Here is a 27,050-nt window from a genome sequence, read left to right as displayed (position 1 = left end):
ACCACCTCATGGAGGTATTCTGCTAGCCCTGCTCTCCCTAAAACTAGGGTGGGTCAGGCTTGATGCCTCTGAAGTTGTTGAATGGGTCAATAAAGTGAAATCCTATGAATTCAAAATTGGTGCTTGTCTTCAAGGTCAGTAGAGTCATGTTGTTTGTTCAGCAGAAGGACAGAGATTTTCCCATTTTTCCAGTTAGATAGGTACTCTGGAGTAGTGTGCTACCTCCCTCTTAGCTGGAAGTGTCTTTCATGTAATCTGATTCTCTTCTTCTTCAAGGATATTTTCTTGGTCAGACCCATAGATCCAGGCCTATGTAAGAGATCTTAAAGGTATTCAACTAATTTCCACTGAGTATCTCTAAATTTGCATTTGCACTCAAGTTATGTTAATTTTTGGACACGGGGCACATCAGACAGTATATCACTAAACAATTTTTTTCCCACAAGCCTTCATTATCTCTCAGTCCTAAAAGCAGCAGTCTGCAAAATAAAAAAGCTTTTAGATAAGTTTTCCTGAATACTCTTTCTATTCCTTTTCAGTTTTGCTTGTAGCACTTTGTCCTGGCTTTCAGAGTGGGGATAAAAATACAGGAAAAAATATATCATGTTTGAATGCCTGTGGGGAAAACAAACAGCATTTGAAACATGTTGTTCTAAAATATAACTTCCTACCTGTAGTCTTTGTTTTTTCTGGAAGTTTCCAGAATCCTTGATAGCATTTGAGTTCTTAAAAACTCTTAAAAAACTTACTCAATGAGCATAAATCAAGATAAGGAATACATATGGTAACAATACTGTCTCCTGCTTGGTTTCAATTTGTTCCAGCTGTTTGCATGATGGTGAATTGCAGGACCAGGAACACTGTGTTCAAGACCATGTTACTGGAAGTGGCTGACAGACCACTTGGGCAGATCACTACCTCCGTGCAAGCAGGTGAGGTAACAGAGAAGTCAGCATTCACCTTGCGGCAATCAAAAGAGTTACTTCGGTATAATGGAGGAAAATCCAGCCCCTCCAGCTCTTTGAGGCCGCCATAGGAAAAGGTCATGCTCAGCAAACAAAAAAGAAAATAATATCTGGGTGTTCAAAGTCTGCCTGAAGTTTGATTTCTCTGCCAGAAAACCCAACACTAAAGTTTAAGATAACATTTAGAGCGAAACAGATGTGCTTGGGTTGTTTATTTGAAATAACTCCTCATACCTCATAGCCCAGCTTTGTAAAATCTTTCTCTAACTTGAACATTTAACGAGGTCACTTCTTACAGCAGTAATCATTAGTGATGCACAGACAACCATCCCAAGGGAGATGTACTTTACACTCCTGCTTGTAACTGACAGAAAAAAGAGCTGTATAAGTGTATGAGCTTAAATACGCTACGTTAAATTCCTTATTAAATAATGGTATTGAATCCTTACACAGTGCTTTCTTTCTCTTGTGCTGGAGCTCTACAAAATATTCTATCCCTTCCCTCAGTGATACATGCTATCCAAAACAGAAACATCACCTGCTGTGTAATGTGCAGAAATACAAGGTCACTATAGTCAATAACCACAGCTTAAATAAATGGCTGAGGATACGACTGTGCTCATTCTTTCCCTTCTTTCTCTGTAGATCAGTTGTCGGGGAGGAGAGGAGTGTGTGTGGCACCCAGATGTACTGGGAGCTTTCATCAGTGGAGCAGAATGTTTGGCACCCAAGGTTATCACCTGCTGTATGTCTTTCTGGGATTGCCCAGGTATGAAAAATTGTATTTAACATGCCTTTAAACAACCCCACCCACTGCCCTGTGTTTCCTATCTCAGAAGTCTTTCAGGCTGCAATAAAGTTAAAACCAGGGTTAACTCTGCTGAAATTAATTGTGAGGTTAGCAGAAGCAAGGCTTAAAGTAGAGCAGTTTTTGTGTTACAAAACCAGGAGTCAGCAAACAACTAACATCACAGCCTGGGGAGAATGGCAGCACAGGCCAGGGTTCAATGGAATCCGCTCCAGAACAGCCAACGGGTTGTATACTGGCACCTGAACTTCACACTGTCTCCCTTGCTCCTGCAAAGTGAGGACATCTGGTTCCCAAAGCTCCTCTACCCAATACCCCCATATTGCTGCGGCACCCATCTGGGGAAGGGGTGCAGCTGCTGCTACTGAATGCCCCTTGGAGCAGGGCAAGGGAGCTCTCTAATTGCAACTTTTTTCCCCAGGAAGCCTGGGCAGAACAGTGGGGAGCTTTGATGGGGAAGCAGATATCATGACAAATCTGGGGTCCTGAGTTCTCCTGGGCAGTGATACTACAAGGACAGCAGGACATGTAGGTCCATCTCTGGTGTTGCCAGTGACCACATGAAAACTGTGTTACTTTCCCTCCTTGCTGCCCTTTTCTACCTGCTGTACTGTAGCTACCCAAAACATAAACCATGTGATCATCCAGGCTGACGTTGTCCTTCCCAAGGTCTTTGCATTGTACACGCAACAAGAGGCATCTTTGCAATCTGGCACTGCTGTGGTATGGATGCTCCATTGGATCCTCAGATTTTCAGTCCCTCTCTGGGCCTAAGTGCTGCATTCACACTTGTAAAATAAATTTGGAAAAAGTGTTGCAAATGCTTAAGGCTGGCCTTGTAAACTTCCTGCAAATTTGTCATGGTAGAACAAATAAATGATATAAATATTAGAATATGATCAAAGTGTAGAAAGGTTCTGATTTGTTATCTGCCTCTGGGCATTAGGGACTGCAGAACCTCGTGGCTGAGGACTGGGATGCAAGAGTGGGTCTGCAGTGTTGGTGGCACCAGAGGAATCCTTACACAAGCTTCAGATGGAAAAACCTGAGATTAGGTATATTGTGCAGGGAGATCTGTGCTCCCTACATGTTTTTAGGTTTTTTGAACAAAAATTTAGGATAATGAAAGAAGGTTTTAGGGGGGCTATAACCGTGAGTCCCATCCCTGGTCTGCTGCTCCGTGTATGTAGCACACAGTGGGTAATGGCCTAAACAGACCTGGTCAATCTCCTAAGTTAATCTCCAGTTCCAGGTAAAAATAACATTTGTCAGGTCCAAGTACCAGAAGAATTTATAGAGACTGGAAATAATGCTTCTTATTCTTGCTTTGTGAGGGAGACTTAATGGGTGAATAGAAGAGACAGGGCACCCCGCATCCAGCTGGGCTTCCCCCCCCACAGTGTGAACGCTCTGTAGCACAGTCTCAGGGCTCACCAAGACAGTTTTAGTTCTTACTAACAGGGTCTCAGAGCTCACTGAGAGTCTCTGAGAGAAGCTGTGATGGCATCCTCGGAGCAGCCCAACTAGAGGCATCACCAAACAGAAGCCTGCATAAACTCTGCTGAAGCTGCAGGACAAGCCCCGACTCCTCATGCCCTCTGTGCTCAAGCCACACAGCAGTGCAAATCAAGACAATCCTCAGCCAGGGAAGCATGCATCTCCCAAACAAACACTTGTCCTTTTATTTCGTCATGTGACCATATTTGTTGGATCTTTTCCTTACCAACTGCTGTCTGAAGTTCAAGAGACACTGTATCTTTGTTTTTCTCTGCAGGTGTGAACTGTGATAAACATGATAAAGTGATGACCTAACATCTAGGGATAGTTCTTATGGAAAACCAGCATTTTTCCTCATTGCTGTATGAGACAGCAAAAGTGCATGGTCCTTCTTGGTATGAGCTACCGCAGCTTGAGAGAATCATCTCGAGCAGTCTCTGTCCTCACTGGGCAGTTGCCTTTCCTGGGATGCTGCTGCTTACATCCCACAGCACCAGCACAAACATGCTCTAAATGAGGTATAAAAATACCTCGAAAGCAGGCCATGGGAGATGGCCAAGAGCTGTGAGGAAGAGAAAGCTTTGAACAGTGTTGTAACTGAAGTGAGGTCTCCACCATCTAAGAGGAAGGGGGTCTTGGAGCTGCCTGATGAAGGGGACAGGCACTCAGTGGTGCACAGCAGCACTCAGCAAGCAGCCCTGCCCTGTTCCTCACACCCAGTGATTTCCAGAGATGCCTCATTATCTCATTTCAGGAGTGAAATCTGATTAGATTTAAAAAACAATCAGTAAAATTGAAAACATTCAGGTTTTCCATGTGCGGGTGAGCAAACCCTTGGGTTTGAGTGTTACCGTATGGAGAATACAACTGCAGCTGGCCGGGTTTTCCCCTCCCACCAGGACAGGAGCAGGCTGTGGACCTTCCTTGGAGCTTGCCTGGTTGACTGCAGCAGGAAGCCTGCATTTATGGACACATTTTGTCCACAGTGACCATGAGGTTGTCAGTGACGCATCACAACTCCTCAACTGAAGTCTTTTGGCCAAGCTCTTGTGTTACTGAAGTCAGCAAGAGCAATGCAACCGATTCAAGCAGGAACAGAATTTGGCGTGACAGAAGCAAACAGAAAGGCTGGGACAATGAACCCTCTCAATTGCTCAGAAATAATCTTCCAGCTGATGGGCATAAAACAGTATTTACAGAAAAGGCCAAGCTAATTTTCCATAACTCTCCTGTGAGGCAACCCTTTTTCCACTGCTCGTCTTATAAAAGCAGAGAAGCCAGCATTCACAGCACTGCTAATATAAAATAAATCAACAGATTGGAGGCATCTTTCCAAAGAGACAACTGTGTTTATTAGTACAAGATACTAGTAAAAGCACTCTGTAATGACGATTTCCTCATTTCTTTGTTTTATGTTTATTATAGCCACTCCTCTGTTGCAACAAATAAAACTGACGTGAGGATTATTAGAGTGAAAGGCAGACTCCGATTTTTTTCTTAATGTGCTTGGGGTAACTCACACAACAGACAGCAATGTAGCAGGAAATGCAAAGGAAGTAGTTGTTCCATGTTACAAGGCTGACCAACACAAATTTATGTGGGTAGTTTCCTGGGAACTGATCCAAAAAGAACCTTAGATGTCACCATCTCCAGCTTTACAATGCTGAAGTTTCAATGTCTATTCCCAGGGCATAATCTCCAGCCTCAAATTAGGTTCTTAGCATGGACAGAAACAGGATGCAAAGTGGGATGCCACAACTCAATACTGAGCACTGCAAATGATCAGCCTCAATGGAAATGAGTCCCCAAAAGTCTCTATTTAGGCACTGAAAATAGAAAACACAGATTAGCAAACACTTTAAATATGTATGAATAAATGTTTATAAATTGTTTCCTTATCAAGAGATGCTGATCAACCTTGTACTTCTGGAAAAGTGATCGGGGGAATATGAGAAATATATTCTGTAGGACTTTCTGACATCAATAAAGGGCTAAAGTATATAAGCCTTTTCCAGGGCTTTAGTAATCAGCTCAGGTTAACAGCTTGAAGCAAAATAACCCATCTGGTTGTTATTCTATGGTAAATACCCTGGGGCAGCATGTGTTGGTTTGTTAGAAAGCAGTGGAAGTGCAGAATCAGAAGGCTGATTTTAAAAATTCCTCTTTCTGATTAATTGGAGCATTTTGTTAATTACATGCTACACGAAAAGATGAGCTTGAATATAGGCAAAATAAAGACCCCTCACAACATGCATTTATCCTCTGCAAGAAATAAAGTGTGAAGAACTGCCAATACTGAATCTCAGCCGTGTTTGCATACTGCAGTGCTGCCAAGGGCAACAGTGTGAAAATCTGCAAGACCTACATTCGTCCCTAGTGTTATTCAGCTCTTTCTGGTGCAGATACAGCTGGGATAAGTTTGTCTCAATAGGGGTAGACAGAGGTGCCCGTCAAGAGCAAAGATCAGTGTACTGCTCCTGGGAGAAGAGCAGATACCAGCCTGCAGCACAGGAGTTCGTAATGCTCTGTTTCTTCCATGTGAGTGCAAACCATTCCCAACAACTGGCTGACCCACACAGCTTCATATCCAGCTGTAGGGTGGTTTCCAGCCTTAACACTGTCTGGCTACGTTTCCCCACCTGCAAAACAAGAATAGGAACTCAGGTGGCCAACTAGGAATATGAGAAGGGGGCAAGTGTGGTGATATTCCCCTGAATACACTTTCCCCTCCTCTATGTGCATTTGTGGTTTAATTTCTCCAAATAAGACTTGTCTTTGCTTTTCACAGTCTTTTATAGAGGTTAAAGGAAAGCAAATCCTTTGTGAAAGCACTTCACTTCTAGTGCTTTCTCCTTACACAAACTGCTATGGTTCCTGCCTTAAGCTCCCTAGCAACGGATGCAAGATGCCAGTTTTATCCCTCCTCCAGGTTTCATGGAGATTTAAGTTCTTGATCCCACACATGTACATGCATTTGACTGCCTGATCTTTCTGCTCGGTCCTAACAACCCATGTCTGTTGCTTCCATGAAAAAGATGATGAACCACCTGGGACAAAGCCTCAGAGCTGCTTTGAACCAGTACATCTTCACAGTTTCTTCAATGTTTGGATAATTTACCCAGAGTGCGAGTGAAGCTTATGCTGTGCAGACCTGTGCTGGCAGATGCTTCAAGCCTTGAAGTCATCCACCCCAAATTCCTTCTGTAGCACAGATAAATCGGTCTATGAATTTCTAATGCATCTGCCATGCAGCATGGAGATACCATGACATTTGTGTCAGTGGGAGACATCAAACCTTTCCAATGTGTCTCTGTTGTGTTCTGCATTGGGATGAGCCAGCAAACATCAGAGCTAGGACTAGGGCCGTGGTGTAGTTTCAAGTATGTGTTGCTTGTAGTGGGGCATTTTGCAGGGTACTCTGTTAATTTGGCGCGTTGCTGCAGGAGTCCCTGGCAGAGAGGCAGCAGGAGCAGTAAAGCTTATCTGAAGGGAAGTCAGCTCTTACACAGCCCAATAGGCTGGGTTTCTCAGAAAATGTGTTGTTGTTTAGCTGATTGCCATCTTGGAGAGAGAGGGTGCAAAAAAAAAAAAAAAAAAAAAAAAGACAGAAGTGTGTGGGAAAGAAAACAGGGTTGATATCAGACATTTGGTATGAGAGCTAGCTCTGTACTTGACTAACTTCATCTGTGTGCTGCTGGGAGTTTGGGTAAAGCTGACATGGATTTGAATGAAGAAATTTGGACAAGGGGATGAAATGAAGTGCAAAAGAAATATAGGCTGAATTTCAAGACCTAATGTTTAAGTGTGAGGGATTTTTTTAAAATAAAGATGTCAAAAAAGAACAAAATGTCCTATTTTTTCCAGCATCTGTGTGCAGTCAGACAATAAACTCAGGAAGGTGCTGTCTTTCCCTGCCCTGTTCATGCCCATAAGCACCCCAGAGTCAAATCTCAGGGAGAAACGAGTCCATGGACGTGCACTACGGATGCATATGGTCACACAGCAGGGACAGACAGATGGGCAGGGGGGCTGGGGCTTCACTGGGTAAAGACGGGGTCAGCTCATCTAGAGGTGAACAGATCCATGCTGCATTGCACTGGGCACAGCCTCTGTGATCAGTGTTTGCAGCATAAAACAGACCCAGTCCAAGCAGTTCAGATCACTCTCACCTGGAGCAAGATACTGTCCAAAGAGCACATCCTCCTCTATCAGAAGCTCAGCTTCTACATGCAGCATCGCATCTGAAATCAAAGATGGATCTTAACACAAGGAGGCAGGTGCCAGCTCTAGATGTCTGTGCCACTCAGGCAATTAACTGACAAATATAAACCAGATCTCCACATTTCAAAGCTCATTTGCATTGCTCCTGAGACAGTCTGTCGGAAAAAGATGCAATTAGGTTGAAGCCGACAAGATTTATGCGTGGGGGGGAAAAAAAGAGAACAAAAAGCGAATCTGTCGAGCACCCTAGGAGAGTGGCAGCACTGGCATGAGCATCCTCTGCAGGAGAGCAGTCAGCAGGGCTATAGCAGTCAGGAGAGAGGCACAGAGCTGCGTCCCCCCGCCTCCAAAGTCAGCAGGGAGCGGATGCTCACAGCGATGAGCACTGAAATGTTGCCGGCTGCCTTGGTGGGAGGTTGCTGCTGGCAGTTCAGCTGCTACATTGCGAGCCCAGGCTGCCATCCACCCTCGGCCGCATGAGCCAGGCTTGTGCACAGCTCAGCTGATCCTCTGCCCCTTGCAGAATTCAGCTTCTGCTCATCACGGATGATGCACGTGGGCATGAGGGTCCTGAAGGTGTAGCCCTCCAGATAGTGTTCCTGCTCTAAACAGGAAGGTTGTCATTCCAGGACCATGTGCAAGCTCAGCAGCCACCACAATAAATGAACCTGTAGATCAGACACCTGGGATGTACCTCCCTCACTTTTGCTTAACTATCTTAAACAGGAAGGTGCCAAAATCTATATGGCTCTCTTATCTCGAAAATGGGAAAACTCAAAGTATACGTCATACCTCTTGCTTAAGAGTAAAATCACTACAGTAACATCACCTGTTTAGCACTCCACACTAAGAAGACTTGGAGTTACTGTGAGATTCATACTTGTTAAGGGAAAAAATAAAGCTTTGCCTTGCAAACCATACTTAAACCTTCTCTGTGGTAAAAAGATTGCAATAATTACATGATTAAAACATTTTAATGGTTGTTGGAGATTGCTAAATTGGCGGGGAAAAACACATTCCCTCTTCCCGTTTTTTTCTCTTGGCACCACTATGACAGGAACTAATGGTGTCTGAGCAGCTCACTTTTGAGTCTGGTCCTTTATTTGCCACTGGGCAGACATTTCAGCAGGCTGTTAATAAAAAGCACTCCTGTTTTCACTCTGCAGGCAGCATGGAACTGGGGCAGCCCTGGAACTCTGCCCTGCTGCCACAGGCAAGCCCAAAGCTAGACGGTACAGCTGTATTTTAACCCAGATAGGCAACACTGTCAAGAGTCCTCTTGAGCAACTGAGTCTCGACAGCCAATATATTTGCATGTGAGTTAGGAGAAGACAAAGAGAAGTGATCACTCTTGCCTTTGTCATGCTGGCTCCACTCAACAGTGGTTGAATGGCCCTAGGGCTTGCAGCGAGCTGTTGATTCCTAGCCATCACGCCCATGACACTCACAGCTTTCTAAATCTTTCTTACACCCTCTTAAATGCTACCTTTTTGAGGCTTAGCAGTTGTAACCAACCCAGTAATTCCTTGTAAGAATACCTTCGGTTGTGCTGTTTGCAGAGAGGAACCCAGAGCTGCGCAGAGGTGAGCTGGGACCCCCATCTCTGGCAGCAGCATTTGGGTTCCTGTTTCATGCTCTCTTAATTTCCCAGTAAGTCTCAGTATTTAACTGGCCTTTGATTGTCTCTGTGGATGGAGGTGCTCTTTCCAAGGACCTCTCTGCTCAGAGCCTACCATCATACACACAAATAGGGGGTTGTCCTCCTCTCCATATGCACCACCTCACACAGTGACATAAGCAGTTTGATTCACAATCTAGATAATTTATCTGCAAGAATTTATTTGCTTTCTTATTCCCAGTCACTTTCATTAGATCCTCTTGCAATTCCTAACTGTCTGCCTTCATTTCAATACCCTGAACAACTTGGTACTGCCAACAAATGATAACTCAAGGCTCCCTTCCCTCTCCAGATCATTTATGAACACATCAAAGAACCCAGACTTGGCACAGATTACTAGCACAGGTAAAAGACCTGCACAGCTCCACTGATGACTTTTGTCCACTGAAGAAAATGACCATTTACTTCCATTTGTCATTTTCTATCATTAGCCAACCATTTGGGTTATGAAGACCCTAGCTCTTGTCCCCTGGTTACTAGTTTCCAAAAAATCTTTCTGAGAAGACCGTAGGAAAACCAAAGACACAATATCACTGGCATCACATATGAACTGATCTCACCAAAATGCCCCGAGCGGCTTGTTGGGCAGAACTTTCCACTCAGAAGCCTTTATCACTTGCCTGGTTTCGTCCAGATGTGCACTAACATTATCTTATACCACAGTCTGGGCTAATCTGCCTGGCACAGATGTAAGAGCTGCCATTCTCCAGATTTCTCCACACTCTTCATCCCTTTTACATATGATTACAGCTACATTTGCCCCCCTCCAGTCTTCAAATGCCAGTCAATGAGTGCTAATTGTTAGCTAATTTCTTGAATAAAATTGTATGCTAGATTTCATTTAATATTAATTACATTTATAATTTCAGACTTCTGATTCTACTGTTAAGATTTTTCAGAATGGAGAGGAGACTTATACAGGTGCTGGATTTCATGAAGGACTCAGTTTTACCCAGGAGCATGAATTAATTACAAATTCACATTGTAAGCATACATATGGCTTATTTGCCTAGCCACACAAGTTGTTAGGCATCCAATTTGCATACAGCAGGACTTTGCTTGCACAGATGCTGTCAAGCATGAGCTAACGCATTCATTTACTGAAAAATCCATCTTGCTATGTTTCATTGTTAAGTACATTGTGCTTTATGCATAGTTTATCTTGTACTTTCTTTTTATTTATATCTCTTGTCCTCACTACACTATTTTTTTTCCCCAAAAATCTGTGTTTGGAACTGTTATGTTGATGACATGTTGAAGTCTTGAAAGTAAAATTGACTCATCCCCACTGAAACCAGTGGAATATTTGACAGAGATTTCAACGATGGCAGTTATTTCATCCGGATCTGCTCATTACTCCTGCTAGTAGTAAGAGTAGTAAAATACCTTCCCTTGCAACCATGCTCCAAGGATAAGTGCTGCCTGTTCTGAGGAGCTTTCTGGGGATCAGTGGAGGAGCCCTGAGCTAGAATGCTGAAAGCAATGGCAAAAGCTCACTTAAAGGAGACAGAAGTGGTGTACAAAATCCAGAGACAAAACAAAGAAGCTTTAAAACACTATGAGGTCTTCAGGCAAAAGTATAGCAAAACCAGAAAGTACCTCATGCGTGGTGGTGAACTCAGCAGACTGACTAGAATGCCAGAATCAGCACTACTGAAGTATCAATGCTTATAGATTGGATCTTGACATAATGTTGGGAGAAGATCTAGTTCTGATAAAGACAAGATTATGATGTGACAGACGTAGATAGAGACCAGATCTGTGCTCCCAGTAATGTCCATGGGGAAAGTGTTCTTCAGACATAAGATTCCAAGAAGCACTAGAAAATATCTGAGCAACCTGTAAAGCACTCTTGGTAGTTTTGGAGAGTAGAAACCAAAAAAATTAATTTTTATCCACTGCCTTTATGTACTTTCTACCAGCTATTTCTGTCAATAACTTTGTTTTTTGTGCATGACCAGTACAGCAAGACTTCACTGGATATTGCGTACTGCAAATCAGACAGGATGTGAGATCTCGGAGATTGCCAGACATCTCTGACAACCCAAACCACCATTCACTCAGATATGGTCAACAGTGAAGTGGTGCTGAAGAAATCCAGTCCTGATGATGTTCTTCCCTCCCTGCTTTAAGATACAGAAAAAAATTATTTTTTTTAAGCAGAGAAAATGTACTTTTTCCAGTTCAGTCTAGATACTTGGCCTCTTACAATTGCCTTTAGATGGAACTGATTTTCATGCTAGATTTGACTAGGAAAAGTAAGCATTTCAGAGCAGGAAGAAGAAAGAAAAGGGTCTGTAACTATGCCTTTCTGTAAGCCGAAGTATAGATCAGTTGCCAAAAATTAATATGAAGGAATCAGAGCTAAATGCCCAGGTGCCAGTGAGTTCTAGGAGAAGCCAGGTGTCTACTTGAGTTCCCCCACTAAAAATAAAGACCCAAGCTTCCTGAAACAAATTTCCTTTATATGTGTCCCAGACAAGCAAATAAAGGGAAGCGTGGGATATTGTGAAATAACTCTGAAGTTCTGCATAAAAGTGAATTTATTTTTATTAGCTGCTCTTCATGTAAGCTGTTGCCTCCCAGGCACCTCACCTCAGACATTCCTGGCAGGCATGGCTCACAGTATTGCCTCTGATTTATTCATGAAATCCACTTAATGATAGCAGAATTATTTTCCATGGGGAATTGTCATACTTTTGGAGAAGGGTCAGAGGGCTCTGAAATTTCACCTGAAATGTCACTGCCCAGCAGTGGGCTGCAGTCCAGTCATGTCATCCCAAAAGGAATTGCATGCCCGTTGTAACATCCAAAGCAAATTTGTATCTTGGATACAACTCCATACCTATCAATCAAATGGATCTAAATCAAAGTCTGGCCCCATATTTCCATGAAAATGGTCAGTTATAAACAATTTCTTGCAGTTTGATTAATTCTAAGCTTTCTTTCCATGTGAATTCACAATTAATCAGGTGGTAATGTCTCCTGCTGTAGTCTCCTTTGGGAAGAGCTCAGCTCTGTGGGCTCATGGAGAAGAGGCTGCTGTGACACTAAAATCTTTCCCTGTATATAGCCAATGTGAAAGCAGGCCCAACACACTGAACAAGCTCAAATATTTGACCAGATTCACTCAAGGAAAAGGGGGACATTTCCGTGAGATGCAGGCACTTATTTGGGCTGGCTTTGACCCAAATGGGCAGCTGAAAAAAGGACATGACCAGGAACAGAGAGCATCTCCTGCTAGTGCCTCTGCTCCTCTAAGAGCTCATCCAGCTGCCATAGGGTAATAATTTCTGATCAAATCTTCCCAGGCATAGGCACTTAATTAGTTTATTTGCAGAGAGAGTTTGAAGTTTCAGAAGGTTCAGGATCCATTTACTTTCTTCCTCCTTACATTTCACTCAGGCATGTCCTTCTCCCCAAGCTGCAACCAGGATCTCGAGCAGAGTGCCAGCCCAGCTCAGGGTAGAGAGAAACTTCAGAAACTTTTGATTATCCAGGCAGCCATTTAATTTACAGACAGCAGCTGAGCATCATCCAGGAAAACGAGTTAACTGAAACATAATTAACTACATGTCAGCAGAGCAAGCTGAATTAGTCTGCTGAGGAAATTAACAGGCACACAGATACAATAGGACTTCCAAAGAGCCTAAAGAAGTCGAATAAAGGCACACAACAACCGACTCACATTTCTAATTAGAGAAGAAAGTATGAATGACATACAAGCTTCTCTCACATCTCACTCACCTTTCACATGCCCTTTCACAAAGGGATTTCTATGTGTGGGAACATTTCAGGCACATCTAGAACTTGTTTAATCCAAAAGTCAAACCGTGTTGGCAAGTTAGCTCAAGTCACTTTGGGCAGAGGGGGGCCAGTTTCTGAGGCAGTCAGTCATGCACTTGAAGTAATGCCATGGGAGTTAGGAGATCAGCCATGCAGAAAAGCCAGCGAGCTCTGCACAGCAGCTCATCAAAGGATACTCAGAACACTCAGAAGTCAATCCTGATGCTGAAATCCAGGCTCAAGTTTCAGTTTCAAGTAAATTCAAAGTTCACAAGTGGGGATATTTTCTCACAGGTAGCAGTAAGCCTCTTTACTCTGCCTTCATGCTCCCAGGTCAATTTTTTGCCTCGGATAATTAAACCCAGTGTGGGGCTGAGGGACTGTACAATAGGGCACACCCTGGAAAATACCCCAGGAGCTCTGCATGGCTGCCAGAGCTTGTGTCTCCCCCAGCCTCCCACCTGCATTCAATTCAAAGCCCCAGAGCTGCAACCCTACTTGGGGCATTTCTACAATCTGGGTTCTACTGACCTGGGACCCCTCTGCTTCCAGGGCTGCCAGCCCTCCTTTGTCAAGGAGATGGCGCAGGGGAGCCCCACGTCTGCAGCCCTCTCACTCAGGGCTGAGCACTGTGTGTTTTCCTAGGAATTAAAACTCTTTCAAGCCTCAAAGGTAAACACAAGTGTACCCTTTCTGTCAGCTCTGGTGGACACTGGAGTTGTCTTCAGGGCCAGACACTTTTCTCAGACAAAAGCGCTTAATTCCCAATATATTCCAAGTGCTTCAAGAGCCATGACATGGCTTTTTACATGCTCAAGCCCTCACTTTCCACACACATGTAAGCAAAGACCCAAAGCTTCCCCAGAGACCTCCCTGGCTATAAAACTGACTTCACAGCCATGTGTGAATGGCCAGGTGAACTTAAGTTCCCCTCCTCACTTTTATTCATAAAATCATGTTTGATATTACTTCTGATAAGAAAAGAAAAATCAACTCTCCAAACATAAATGGAAGTCAGCACTTTGTTTTTCTGATGTGTTTTGCCATAGTCTCAGGTTTAAACCAGACCCTGATGGCTGTGCTTGTTATTCTCCTGTGGGCAATGAGGAAGTAGTTTCTCAAGCTAGAGATGTGAACTGGAGTGATTCATTGTGCTTTACATGCCTCCTGTGCTTTTCCTAGCCAATTTAAGTAAATACAGTATCGGAAATTGGGTTCTGTATGAACAATTGTGACAATTACTGCTAAGAGCCCCATCACTTTTTGCTTCATTTAATATTCTCTGTAATTCTGTTAGTCATAAAGAAAGTCATTCAGTATTAATGTGGATGTCACATGCCCTTCCACGGAAACCTCAGGAATAATTAATGCTCCATTAACACCTTAAGTGTCTTGTTATTATTTATTCATTTAGCATTAAAATTGATGAGGCTGTTTTAGGGAGGAAGGAGTCAAGATATATTGCATGAAATCCTTTTTTTGCGTGTGTGTATGACCACACTGTTCCTGCAAGAGCCACGGGACATTGGTTTAGTGACAAATGCCAGTGGGCCTGTAGCCTTAGCTATACTCTCCTCCCTGCTTGTTGCTGTGCTATAAGTAGCTCAAGATTGAACAGGGAGATATGCAAGACACTTCAAGAAAACACCAGAGGAAAATCAGGAGATGATGTCTGGCAAGCCTTTTGGCAGAGAGACTGAAGACCCAGGAAAATTTCATTCTGTTTCCCTCTCTATCATACTTCCAGATGTTTGTGTATAAGCCATGCAGAGTGAGTCCTCAACCTATCAGAAGTCCTCAACCTCTCCGCACGCAGACCTACCCCTCTGGATCGGACGAGACCAGAGCTTACGTGCTTACATTCTTCTTGAGTGCTCAGTGTGTTGTGCCAGGTCATCCGCGCAGTGGTGCCACCAGAGCTGCGGTGCTCTATGCCGCCTATCAGAAGGTCAGGCTCTCAGCTTAAGAGAGAGCATGGGGTGCCCTTTGTTTTCTTGTTTCCTTGCGGCCAGAGACCCAACATGAAATATTTTGTTCAAGCATAACACAATTTTTTTTACTTTTTTTGATCCCCCCCCAAAAAAATGTTATTCTGGGATCGGTAGGATCTTCTCTGTGTTTTGGTTTTCCCTTTAGCTCCTGGAAAAATTCAATCATTGGCTGGGTCCAAACTTCGTTACTGCATTTGAATTAAGCATCTCAGGGTGTCCTCCAGAGCCTAGTGGATTATCCTTGGCAGGTGGCAAGTGTGATCTGCCTAGGGTCACAGAAAAGGAAATCTGTGGCTGCTGGCAGACAAGCTCCCTCTGGAAACTGTGGTGCATCTGGGATGAGGATTCAGGTCTTCCACACCCCACCCCTGAGTATCACTAGTGGTCTCATCCTTCCTTCCCAGCTGTCTCGAACCCGAGGGCCGCTTCCAGCACTGCATCCGGAGCAGAGTCTCTGTGTTTCCCTGCTTCTATAATGGCTGTAACTGATTTTCCAGCTATTACCATCATCAACAGCCCCATTAACAAGAGACATCTAGGCAAACAACAATTCCCCCTACAGCTGAGTTTAGTGCAGGCTGGAGTTCCCCAGCTGAGTCTGGGCTGAGTGTATCCTTCTCACACCACACTCCGAAGAGCTTTTTCATTCTTTCAAAAGCAACATGGACCTCTGCACGCTGCATGACCCCCAGTCCCCAATTAAACTATCCCCCAGCTGTTACTGACTTCCAGAAGTGGATCTGTCAGAAGAGTGGTCATTGTGTTGAGATCTACCACCAAAGAAAAGAAAACCCAACAGTGCCCAAGGAGACAAACATTTGTTTGACACTCCCTGCCATCCCACACATGTGTGTATATATATATATATATATCTGTACTTGTGTACACACAGGGTACCTTGATAGTAATTAATGTCTTCTCACTCACTGCAAAGCCTCGGTTATATTAGACAGAGCCATATGTTTTCTGCACATGCTGAAATGTATATTTATGCTCCTTTTATAGTTTTCCTTCCTTGCAGGAACAGGATGTGCTGCCTCCTTTTTTCCCTACATTTTCTTTTCCTTCCTCTCAGTATCATCTGCTACAGCTTCTCTAAGAGAAGCAGCTCAGGCAAAAGGGGTGCTCCTTGCACTACTGCCAAGATATGCTGCCTAGCCCTTGGTTGCAAGGGCATTTCTAGCAGGAACTGAGGGCTCACCTCATGTATTTCCATCCAAAGTGTGCACTACTGACACTCATCAAGTGCCCAAGCTGCCTGACAATGGCACGTGACTTCTGCGGCTTGTCAGGGGGTAGCTTGGCAGCTAGGCCAGGTAGTTCATCACTTCCCACCACAGAAATTCTCTCTCCATGCTGCTTTTCCTTCTATCCTAGATATTGCACTGAGATTGCTGCTATAAAGAAAACAAATGCAGCAAGGTGCATACAAATTGCAAATAAAAAGTTAATGGTGGCATCTTTCAGCAGTCCATGGAGAGTAAAGGGCCATTAACCTCATTAAAGCAAGGAAAATAATTTTTTTGTGCTCCAATTTTCCTCTTTACTGCAGTGAATCTTCATGAGCGCACACACATATCTGTGCCTTGGAAACCTTGCTTTGAATTATAGCTTTTTATTACAAGGAGAAGGTGTCAGCTTCAGTTTCAGCTTTCCTTGCAAAGTGTTTTGCTGCCTTTCCTCCACAAAGGAGGCCCCTTGCTAATTCATCCTGCATCTTTACAACCAGAGGAGACAGTACAAGGAACCTGGGTCTGAAGCCCTCACCTCTGGGTCTGACCCTCCTGGTTCCTCCCAGGGGTTAAATTCTCTACTATACTCCTCTATCCCAGGGTATAATTCTCAAAATCAGTAACTCCTTCCTCTCCATTTCCACTTCATGGGCTATACAGAGGATGTGGGAAATCAGATCAATGGCACAACAGCATTAATTCTTGGCTTGCAAGTAGGTTAGGTATCTCTCAGTCTCTCTCTATTTTTTTTCTTTTCAGAACAGTAGCACAGTAAACCCACATGATTTGGCTTCTCCATCACTTCATGATTTTCTGTGGAGATGAGTGCTTTCATTTTTGCAGCTTCCTTCCTTCTGAAAATAGCAGGCTGGATTTTCTCGTCAGTCATCTACTTGTAGTAAAATCAAAGATATTTCACGAAACCATGTGGACATGGTTTTCACCGACTGCATGGGCTGGTTCCCAACATATGTCAGTGCAATAGAGATTAAAAGCAGGCCTGGATGGCCGGTGACCGTTGACACTGATGGTCCTGCATTGTGTCATGGTAAGGTCAGGGCAGTCCTTATCTTTCTGCTTTGATGTGAAGCACTGAGGATACACATGTGTTACACCAGTTTGGGTCTGGGTTTGGATCTGAGTCTTGAATTTTCTGTCAGAAAGTCAGGATTTAGACCTAGATGGGGTTCTGTCATGACAGATCAATCTCAAGGAGGAAGTTGTGAAATGTGGAGGAACTGAACACAAATCAAGTAGAAGAGAAGGTGGCATTCATCTCAAGGGATTTTATTTTTAAACACAAAGACTCTGGGATGATGTAAGATTCCTGAACACCTGGCTGGTAAATACTTCACTGACTGAAGACTCACAACTGATTACTCCCTACCAAATTTGTTTCTCTTTTACAAAGCAACTGCAAACACAGATGCTCTAGGAATATATTCTCTTTGCTTATAAGCTTTATAATGGCTCTTTCAAACTGTTTGCCTGTGTTTCTGATTCAGCAAGCATTTAAGGATATACTGGATTGAATTTTCACAAGTAAAACCCAGTTTTGCTCACGTCTTAATCCCCACCTCATGCCCACCCCCCAAAAAAGAAAAAAAAAAAGAGAGAGACTGAGAGGTACCTAACCTATTCACAAGCCAAGAATTAATGCTGTTGTGCCATTGATCTGATTTCCCACATCCTCTTCCTGGGGAATCAGTCCCTATGTAGAAGTCAGTGGATAATGGCTCTGCATTTCTGAGTGAAGCTTCCTACCTGTGAAAAACAGCTGCTAACAGAGTTTGACTGTCAGGAAGCCAGCAGACAGATGCTTTGGTAAGGAGTCATGACATGAAAGATGAAAGGATCACTGCTAGGGCATCTGTTACCCATCTCAGAAAAAGGAAGAAGGAAACATTACTGAACCATTTATACAGGAGCTCCTGAGCTCCTGGAGACTTTAATTACCCATACATCTGCTGGGTATGATGTTCCTCAATCCTAAACCAAAATCATTCTTTTATTCCAGATAGGACCATTTTATTGCGTAATTAAAAAAGATAAAAAGTTGAATTATTCCAGATCAGATGATACAGAGGGAGGAAAAAACCTAAAGAGTTTGGGAAGATAGGTGGGTCTGTAATGTTGACCACAGCTTTCTTGAACTGGGTCCATATAAGACAGTTCTGGGAGTGCATGATACCACAAAGGGGTTGGAGAGTGAAAGTACGTGTGGATGAGAGTCAACAGGCCAAGCAAGACAAGCATTCTTCCTGTTTATGCTCTATTCATTTTACATCATAAACTTTCCCCAAGCAGATTGCAATCTTTTAAAAATGAATTGGCTACCTGAGATGGCTTGCTAAATAATTTGAGTAGCCAAACAAAACCCATATTCAAAATAAGTCACTGAAATTAAATGACACACAAAGCAATATGTAACTCCGATTGTGCATTGCTGTTCCTTAATCCAGTGAGTGTAATACCACAGAAGTGATGTCTGAACCCATTTTAGCAGAGATGCAACCTTTTTGTAAAAAAAATGCTTCTTAAACAGTTGCCTAAAATGCACTTTTTAGATGTATTTTTAACTCCACTAGTAATTAGGTTAACTGTAGCATATTTACAGTCGAGTACCACAAATGAGCTCTAAAGTTAGATCTACCTCTAAATATAGGCATAGCCTCAGTGCCACATGGGAAAGGAGAAAGCTACAAGCTCTGTCTGGTACGCTGCATCTTTCTAGGGAATTGCCAAGACCAGTGTAGTGTGTGTCAATACAATAAGCAGTCAAGCTTGCTTAACTGTTCACTGAAACGTGTGCCTTCCTTCAGCTCTACTGCAGTACAAAGAGAAGGAGTAGCCAAATCCAAGCAGGGGTTACTCCATGAGGACTTCAGGCATGAAAGGTTAGATACCCTTGTTGGGGAAAAGAGATACTTCAGGGCGAAACAGAGAAGGGCAAATTAAGTTGAGAGATGCTAGCCTCAAAGTGAGGTCTAATGGCAAAGTAACGGTGTGCTGTAATTGTTCAGAGAAGCAACTGGAAATACCAGGCGCCCTGTTGAAGACAAAAAAAAAGACTTAAGGAAAATAAGATCAGGCTTTACAGATACTGAGAAAACCAAAGCACTAGAAGAAATATTGAAGAAAGAAATTTCAGGAGAATAAAATGTGACTGAAGCAGCGAGCTGCTTGTTTGAAGGGCCAGGAAGTACAAGTACGGAGACTTCATCAAACCTGTGTCTGAGTATGCTCTTTCAGAGGTGTTGAATCCTCTTTTTAACCCATCCCAAAGGCTATGTGTGTTTTACTTGTACTTCTGGTCCATTAGACTCCTATGGTGAAACCTTCAGTCTGAGGAGGATTTGGCTAGTACTTAACCTTATTGAGCAAGGTAAGCAGAGCTGAACAAGTCAAGGATGGAGAATTAGGCATGTAACAATGCTTAACTTCCCTACAATGAGTATAACTCAATTATTTCTGTTAATGAGATCCCCCCGTCATGCATAATCAATCCCTGCTTGCATGGGAAGGCGCTGAAGGGCAGGAGCTGACAGACATCATCAGGTGAGTGTGCCTCGGTAGCTGCCTTGCAGGCCACGGGGCAAATCACTTGTGACCATGTCGCTGAACTTGCACAGAAATGAAAGGCACAAGTGCATTGCCGCGTGCTGAGCTTCACACATCTCATATCCAACCTCAGAGGAGTGTTCAAGGTGCTACTAAAAGTCTGCACCTTACCAAAGTGCTCTTCTAACAGAACGGGGAAGGCTGTGTTAGCACCTCTGGGCATAGCTGGTATACCCTTCTCAGAGAAAAACACTGCAGTGGGTGGTCTTGGGCATGGCTTTCCTCGTTCCTGACTTGCATGAAGCTTTTATATTTATTTGTCATGTTCTTTACGTATTTATTCAAAAGTCTAATGACATTTAAATGAAAAGTCTCATGCTGATTAAAAGCAGGTAGGGGAATAGCTGGGAAAATGAAATGCACCATACATAATCAGATCCAGATGATATACAGCCCAGGGTTTTGAGGGAATGAAGCTGATGAATATAGTGAGCCTCTGGTAATTAGATTTGAACAGCCACGGCAAGGGAGAGGAGGGGGAGAAATGCAAACACGGTATAGATCTTAAAAAGGGGAATAAACAACAAGAAAAAAGAGAGTTTTCCTAACATAGGCTTATAAAAAGCCCACATCACTGACTATAACCCCTAGAGGGGAGGATTGCAAAGTGTTTCTTCAGCTTTCCCTTTCAAACTTTCCATCATCTTTTCACTCCCCACTTCCACAGTTGTGCTCTTTTTTGTTTCCTCTCCTCCCCTTCATCTGCATCCCACCTTCTGATTTTGCCCATATCCCCCATTTTACTCCCTAGGAGATCTTTAGGGTTTCTCAGGATGAAGAGCCCTTCCCAGATCATTCTTGATTCCCTTCCAAGGTACAACCTCTCCATCCTGCTCTATGTAGTTACCTGAACAGTAGAGGTCCATGCTGTCCCTTTCCTTCTCGACAGCACTAAGTTAAACCTTTAATTCAGGCTAAGTACTTAAAGATGTGCATTTCTTTAACATGTGAGCAGTCCTGCTAAAATCAATGGAGTTACTGGAGTGTTAAGAACCAGAGGGGTTTTTTGCCTGCCCAGAACAGAACCTCAGGCATTAATTCCTTTTCATTCCCAAACTAACTTTGTCCCAGCCTCTGCTGTTGTGTTCAGGCCCATGTCCTCACCTGCACACAAACCTGGGCACCTGCCCTAGCAGACACCCCTCTGTAGCCAGTCTGACCTGCCACCTTCACCCTTCCCTGTGCTGGAGAGGGGGAGCCTGGCTTTGCTTCATGCCCCTGCCCGGCACATGGGGCTGGCAGCGCTGGCTGCCCCGGGGCTGCTGGGCTGAGGGCATTTGTGGCTCTTGGCTGGTCTCCACCCCGAGCTGATTGTGTAAAGGGCTTTTGTGCAGCCCAGTTGCCTGAGTACACTGACAATAGGCCCCTTCAAGGTGCCACACACCCCGAGGTTAGGAGCCACGACCCGGCTGCGTGGCCAAGTGAACCCACTCTGCTCTGTCCCGGGGCAGCCACACAAGGGGGGAAAGGGAACAAATGAGTTACAGTTTACTGAGGATTTGGTGGGTTTGGGAGGTTGATATGCTGCACATCAAGCCTTGCTGAGCAGGTCTTTGGATGAATTCCTCACATTGCAGGGCAGAAGCCCACCAAAATCCTGCTGCTTGCTACACCCAGGCAACCCCCCGAACGTTGCAGCACCCTGTATGCGAAGGCATTGAAGGAATAGGATGGCTCTTTTCTTTTTTTTTTTTTTTTTGTGTGGATAATGAATTCTTTTCAATTAGTCCAAGAATCAGCATCACTATTTGAATTGTAGATTTTTACATTGAGCAGAAAATCTTTAATGTTTTCCAATAGAGTTTATATATAGAGTGTTAGCAGAGCTGTCTGTTAGGCAACAATTCCACTGGAGAAGGAGAAAGTGAGTCTGGATGGTGATAAAAAGCAGTACTTCTTTTTTCTCTTCATATCTTCACTAAAGAGTGAAAGTGTCTCTTGGGATCTGTTATTTGGATTATAATCTGAATTACTTTCTGTGAGAGTACTGACTTTGTGGACTAGAAAGATCAGACTAGCACTGAAAAAATAAATTCCCTTTGGGACACTTAACACAGCCCCTTTTTCTCCCCAAAGCCAGAAGAATCCTTTAAAGTTGTTTTAGTAACACTAGGAACCTAGAGCAGACTTCGCACAGATTTTGAAGAAAAGAGCAACATCTCCTTGCAGCACAGTTCGTTACCAATGGGTCAAAATGATTTGCTGGATCAGGAATATTTCCCTCCCTGGGAGATGTTGATTGAGGCTGTAGGCTTCTCATTTGTATATTGCACAGTGCAACTCAGTTAGTTGGGTTTGAGGCAATCAGATGTTAAAAGGCAATTTGGAGAAAATTGCATATAACTTCAGATGTCATTCAAAAAGGATGGGGTAGTGGCATATGTTTCTCATAACCTTTGAAACATTACACATGTTTCAGAACTATACTGTTTCTTTAGAAGTAAACCATATAATTTCTGGATTTTTTAAAATTAAACATGGTACCTTTAATTTAAGATATTGTTATTCTAAAAAAGACAATGTTAACCTTTCTCGACCTTTCTCTGCAGTGTAAGTTATTGTTGGCAAGGTCATGTTTGGACACTTTGTCTGATCCAGGAGTGTATTTCATGAATTACCTTATAATTTTAAGTGGTGACTAGACCTTTGTGCTCTAGATAACGTCACAAAAACAATTTATCCAAGGCATTAGACAAAGAAAGGAAAAATTGCCCACTTTTCCCATCAAATATGATTACCATTCACCACATCTAAATGAAGTGCTTGTTGCATCTTTACTGGAGAACCAAAAGCCACTATGAATAGGTTTATTTCTCCATTAACTGAAAACTGGTTCAGGGAAGACAGGGGAAACGGGCTTTATAATTAACCCTCTTAGTGCTCCAACAGAAAACTGATAGATCTGAAACTTATGCTGTGGTGGAATCTTCTCTTTTTTTTTTTTTATAAATGATGGGAGGCCATGAGGTAAGCCTCTCACCCCTCTCGCTGTAATGCAGGGTCTGGCAGTGGGCTGGAATGATGACACAAGGGCAGGAGAACAGGCGAACCCAGAGCAGGGCTCTGCAAGTTTATTCAATTAGGTACTAAATGTTTGGAACAAGGTTTCATTTGCCAACAGCTGTATACAATCATTTGTGGTTTTGAGGCCAGGGTAATTGGCATGTTATGAGCTTTTGCCTCAGATTTTGGCATCTGCCTGAAAACCACATGGAAAGAGGGAAGGTTCTGCATGGGGCTCAGCCAGGAACCCTCCCTAGGGAGTATAATCTCAGGAGCCATCAGTGAACAAACCTCACCCAGGTCTCATGGACATGAGGCAGATGCTGCCCACCAGCACTCCTAGCAAGCCCTGGTGAGTGGGAGAAAGAGTCCTTGCTAGGCTGTATACTACCAGAGCCAAGATTGCTTCACATGCATGGATTTATGCTTTTAACTAGGGATGCCTGTCTTCAGGAAATTGACTGAAGCTGCTTGTTAATTGGAAGCAGTGGGGGAATTTTATTTTCCATTGTGTGCTCAGTCCTCAGTGATCCAGCACTCAGCAGTAAGTTACAGCTCGGAAGCTGCCACCAATCTTTATCCAACGGTGACATGACATCCCTGGCCTCCCTTTGAACAGTCCAGGACACTCTCTCTTCCATGCCATGTTTCCTTTCAGGGCATGCTAAGAAATGCAACACCCTGCTCCTTGTATCCTCTTCCCCCACTCTGCTTTTTTTTTTACCCCTTTCACCAGAGCATTACCACTTTGCTATGGGATGCTCTTTGGGGAAACAGCAACCATTTGCTACACATTTGTGCAATGCCCGGCACAGCAAGCCCTGCCTAGGTCAACAGTTTTTTTGGCAGCATTGCAACAAATACTAAATGCTAATAGCACCATGGTGGAGCCATGCTTCATCATGAGTATCACTAGATGGGATCACAGTACTCCTTTTATTATCACCTGCTACTTCTTCCTGTTAAAGCGGAGTCAGCCTTGAATGGTTCCTCTGGCTCACACTGTCGTAAACAACATCACGTCCTGGTTTCTTAATTGTTTATACCTTAAAGAGCAGTCCTGTATCCTGTAGAGAAGCTCCCAACTGATGTCTGATAATTAACTCAAGATCAGGAGAGCCAAAATATGCAGTGCTACTCTGTATTAATGTTCTTTAGTTATAGTAATGGATTGCTTTTTCCCTGTGGTGCTCAGAGCTCTTTACAAAGAAAGAGGAGCATTGTTATTGCCATTTAAGGGATGAAAAAGCTTAAGGGCAATGAAGAAACATGCCTTGCCCACAGTTAGATGGCAAAGGAGAGTCCAATTCTTCATATTTCCCTTGTCATTGGGACTACTTACAAACCTACCAAAAGCTGTGTCATATCCACGCCCCTCAGTGAGAACTCAGTGAGGCTACTTAATAATAACAAAAAGTATAATTTATCCCATATATGTCCAAGAATCAATGGCAGTTGTTCTGGCAGGCACTCACATGCTGTTTGGTTGGGGTGAGTCTGTTCTTAACAGATGCTCAGCTGCTTGTTAACGGGATAGAGAGATGCAAATGAAAGTCTGCAGGCTTCAGAATAAGCAAACTTTGTCCCTTGATCACAGCGCAGTCCCTCCTGCTCCTGATAGTTGCAGTTTTATAGTGGGTCAGGTGGACGACAGATGTTCACCTGCTTAACTACAGTAGCAGTAAAATTCTTAAAAACAACCTCTGAACAAAAAGACCCATCTAACTCTTGCTGCTTTGCAATCAGGCAGGAGCCCTTTAGATGTATGTGTCTACACGTCCCATCTAATTTCCTCTCAGAAAGCTCAAGCAGTGGAGCCTCCACTCTTTTCTTGGGCAAATAATTTCTTTCTGTGGTAAGACCCTGCTCCTCTGATGTGGCTTTCCTCCCCCACCCCACATGGCTAATTTAACTTTTCCCTTCCTACCCATGCTCGTCGGCATGGATGCAATATGCACGCTGAAATGTCATCACTCCCCCTCACAATCACACTGTTGTGCTTGCTCATCTGGGGTCCATCTGTGGGGGGGTGGTAATGGAGTCCTACTATGCTGGAGAGTAGGAGGATGGAGGGATGAGGAGCATGGGAATCCTGACTGTTGGGCTGAGCTGGGTGATCACACCCTGTTTATTGGGTTCAGTGCTGAGGCAGCTGTGTGAAGCTCCATACCCTGTGATATGCACAACGACATCTCCCAGGATGAACTCACACTTTTGTCCAGTGGAAATGCCATGCATATTTTGGTCACCTTTGCTGCTGTTTGCTCTGGTGACTGGGTAAAACCTAAGGGACTTCGGAGCTTAGCATTCTGAGCGCCTGTGCCGTGTTGAGAATAAACAGGACCGAAGCAAACATCCCTGTTGATCCATGTTGGTCTTCTGTGCTTAGAAACTCAGGGAAGGAATCTAAGCTAATAGGACCAATGATTTTCTCCAGAGCTTTTATACTGTGTCTGGGTCTGCTGCTGTCTACCACACCACGGAGCTGATACCTGCGAAACGACCATTTTTAGTGACTGCATGAACAGAGACTGGCTTTGATGCTCAAAGCTAATGTTAGGCAGCACATGGAGATACGTGGGATTTGAGCTGGGATTTTGTGGTCACACTTTCTGCTGAAACATCTGTCCGAAGCCCAGTGAGAGGCTGACAACTATGAGCCTGAGGGAAATGTGCAGTGATGCTTGCAAATCTTCTCACAGCAGAGCTGCTGACCACGGGTGGGGCAGAAAGGGCCACACGGGGTAAAGATACTGCTGTCCATAGTAAGACAAAACCCTTGTCTAGAAAAAAGAAAAGTTAAGGAGGAGTTTTTCCTCTGTGTACTCCATATGTAGCCTGAATTTTCTGCTGCTCGGGGGAGAATGCCAAATACAATTCATATCCTCCAAAGGAGGAAATTCGGTTTAAAAATGAAAAGAGCTAGACATATGCCTCTTCTCAAAATCAATAGGATTTATGCATCCCAATCTCTTTCTCATTTTAAGACTTTCATCCGACACAAAGCACTCAGCTATGCTTTTATGACCAGGTTCCCCTTTTCCTTGCAAAATCACCACCTCCTTTTCATATTCATCACCAATGGGGATCAAAACCAGCCTACAACCCAGCAAAGGCAAGCTTCATGTTTGCCTTCTACATCTTTGTTTAGCCCTCTGACAGAGCTCTGGAAAAAGCCCAGGCTGCAGCCTTAGCTCAGGGCTGAATGAATAAAGGTCACCATGCTCCAGGATGGAGGTTCATCGTCACACAGTGAGACAGACATGGCTAGCTAAGCTGGAGGTGGTTTGAAGAAAAGGTACAGCACTCAGCTGTGCTCACCTTCAAAGATACTAATCTCACAGGCTTGCTCTTGCCTGCAGAAAGCAGTGCTGTGACTCATGTCAAATGGTGGGAGTGGGATCTTATCCATCATGCTCCAGTGGAAATGCCTTTTCTTACGTGCTGGGAGGAGGAAGAAGGACACAAGGGGTCACCTCAGCTGCTAGAGCTGAGGTCTTCAGTAAGCCATCTGATGATTTCGTCGAGGATGAGCTGGTTAAGCAGGAAAAACAGGATGAAAGAAATAGTAAGCAAGTGCTGCTGTCTTGGCAAAATCATCTAAGAATTCATAATTCAATAGACTCTTTGTGAATTCCTTTGCTTTGGTTTTACTTATGTGCCATTACTATTTTCCTATCATTAAGCAATGTCTGGAAAAGCATGATTAAAATAAGAAACAAACCCCACCAGATAACAGGGAGGCACTGCTAGAAATAGGATCCCAGCTGCCATCTACTTCCTTATAAAACCAAACAGATCTGCTCTTTCTCCATCCTGCACTGAAGAGCTTGTGGATTTGAGGATGTTTTTCATGCCTAACAGGACATTCCACATTTGAACTGCATAGCCCCTTTTCCTTATCCCTACTAATCTTTCTTGCTTTTTCTTGCATTACTTTGCACTCCTCTAACTGCTCGCAGACAAGAATACTGGCAGCAAGCATATGAAGTCTCAAATGTATTGAATATGAGCTTCAAGAATGAAAATGCAGAGGTATTGCAGACCTCAAGTCTACTGAGATAGCAGGTTGAGTTATGGAGACATTCAGTCTTTGGGCTGCTATAGTAAATTGGTAAATCTTTATACTGGATTATATGCTGGCAATGGAACCGTTGTTAAAACCTAGCACAAAGGAGTTCTCAAATTGTTCCCTGATGAAAAGATTGGGTACCAGGATTTGAAGTAAATGAGGTACTTCTTTTGCCC

General features: G+C 43.7%; 1 long non-coding RNA gene across 1 annotated transcript in view; it reads left to right on the top strand.

Moving 5' to 3' along the window:
• LOC125324239 overlaps window positions 1-2,822 on the top strand; it is an 83,375-nt gene extending 80,553 nt beyond the window's left edge. The window contains exons 3-5 of the long non-coding RNA XR_007202885.1: window positions 825-932; window positions 1,611-1,734; window positions 2,720-2,822. This is a non-coding gene — a long non-coding RNA (uncharacterized LOC125324239). The remainder of the gene's footprint in view (window positions 1-824; window positions 933-1,610; window positions 1,735-2,719) is intronic.
• The last annotated feature ends 24,228 nt before the right edge of the window (window positions 2,823-27,050 follow it).

Source organism: Corvus hawaiiensis, chromosome 3, assembly GCF_020740725.1.
Source record: "Corvus hawaiiensis isolate bCorHaw1 chromosome 3, bCorHaw1.pri.cur, whole genome shotgun sequence".
NCBI classification, from domain to species: Eukaryota; Metazoa; Chordata; class Aves; order Passeriformes; family Corvidae; genus Corvus; species Corvus hawaiiensis.
Note: the sequence above shows the minus strand (reverse complement) of the source record. Positions and strands in the feature narration are given on the sequence as shown.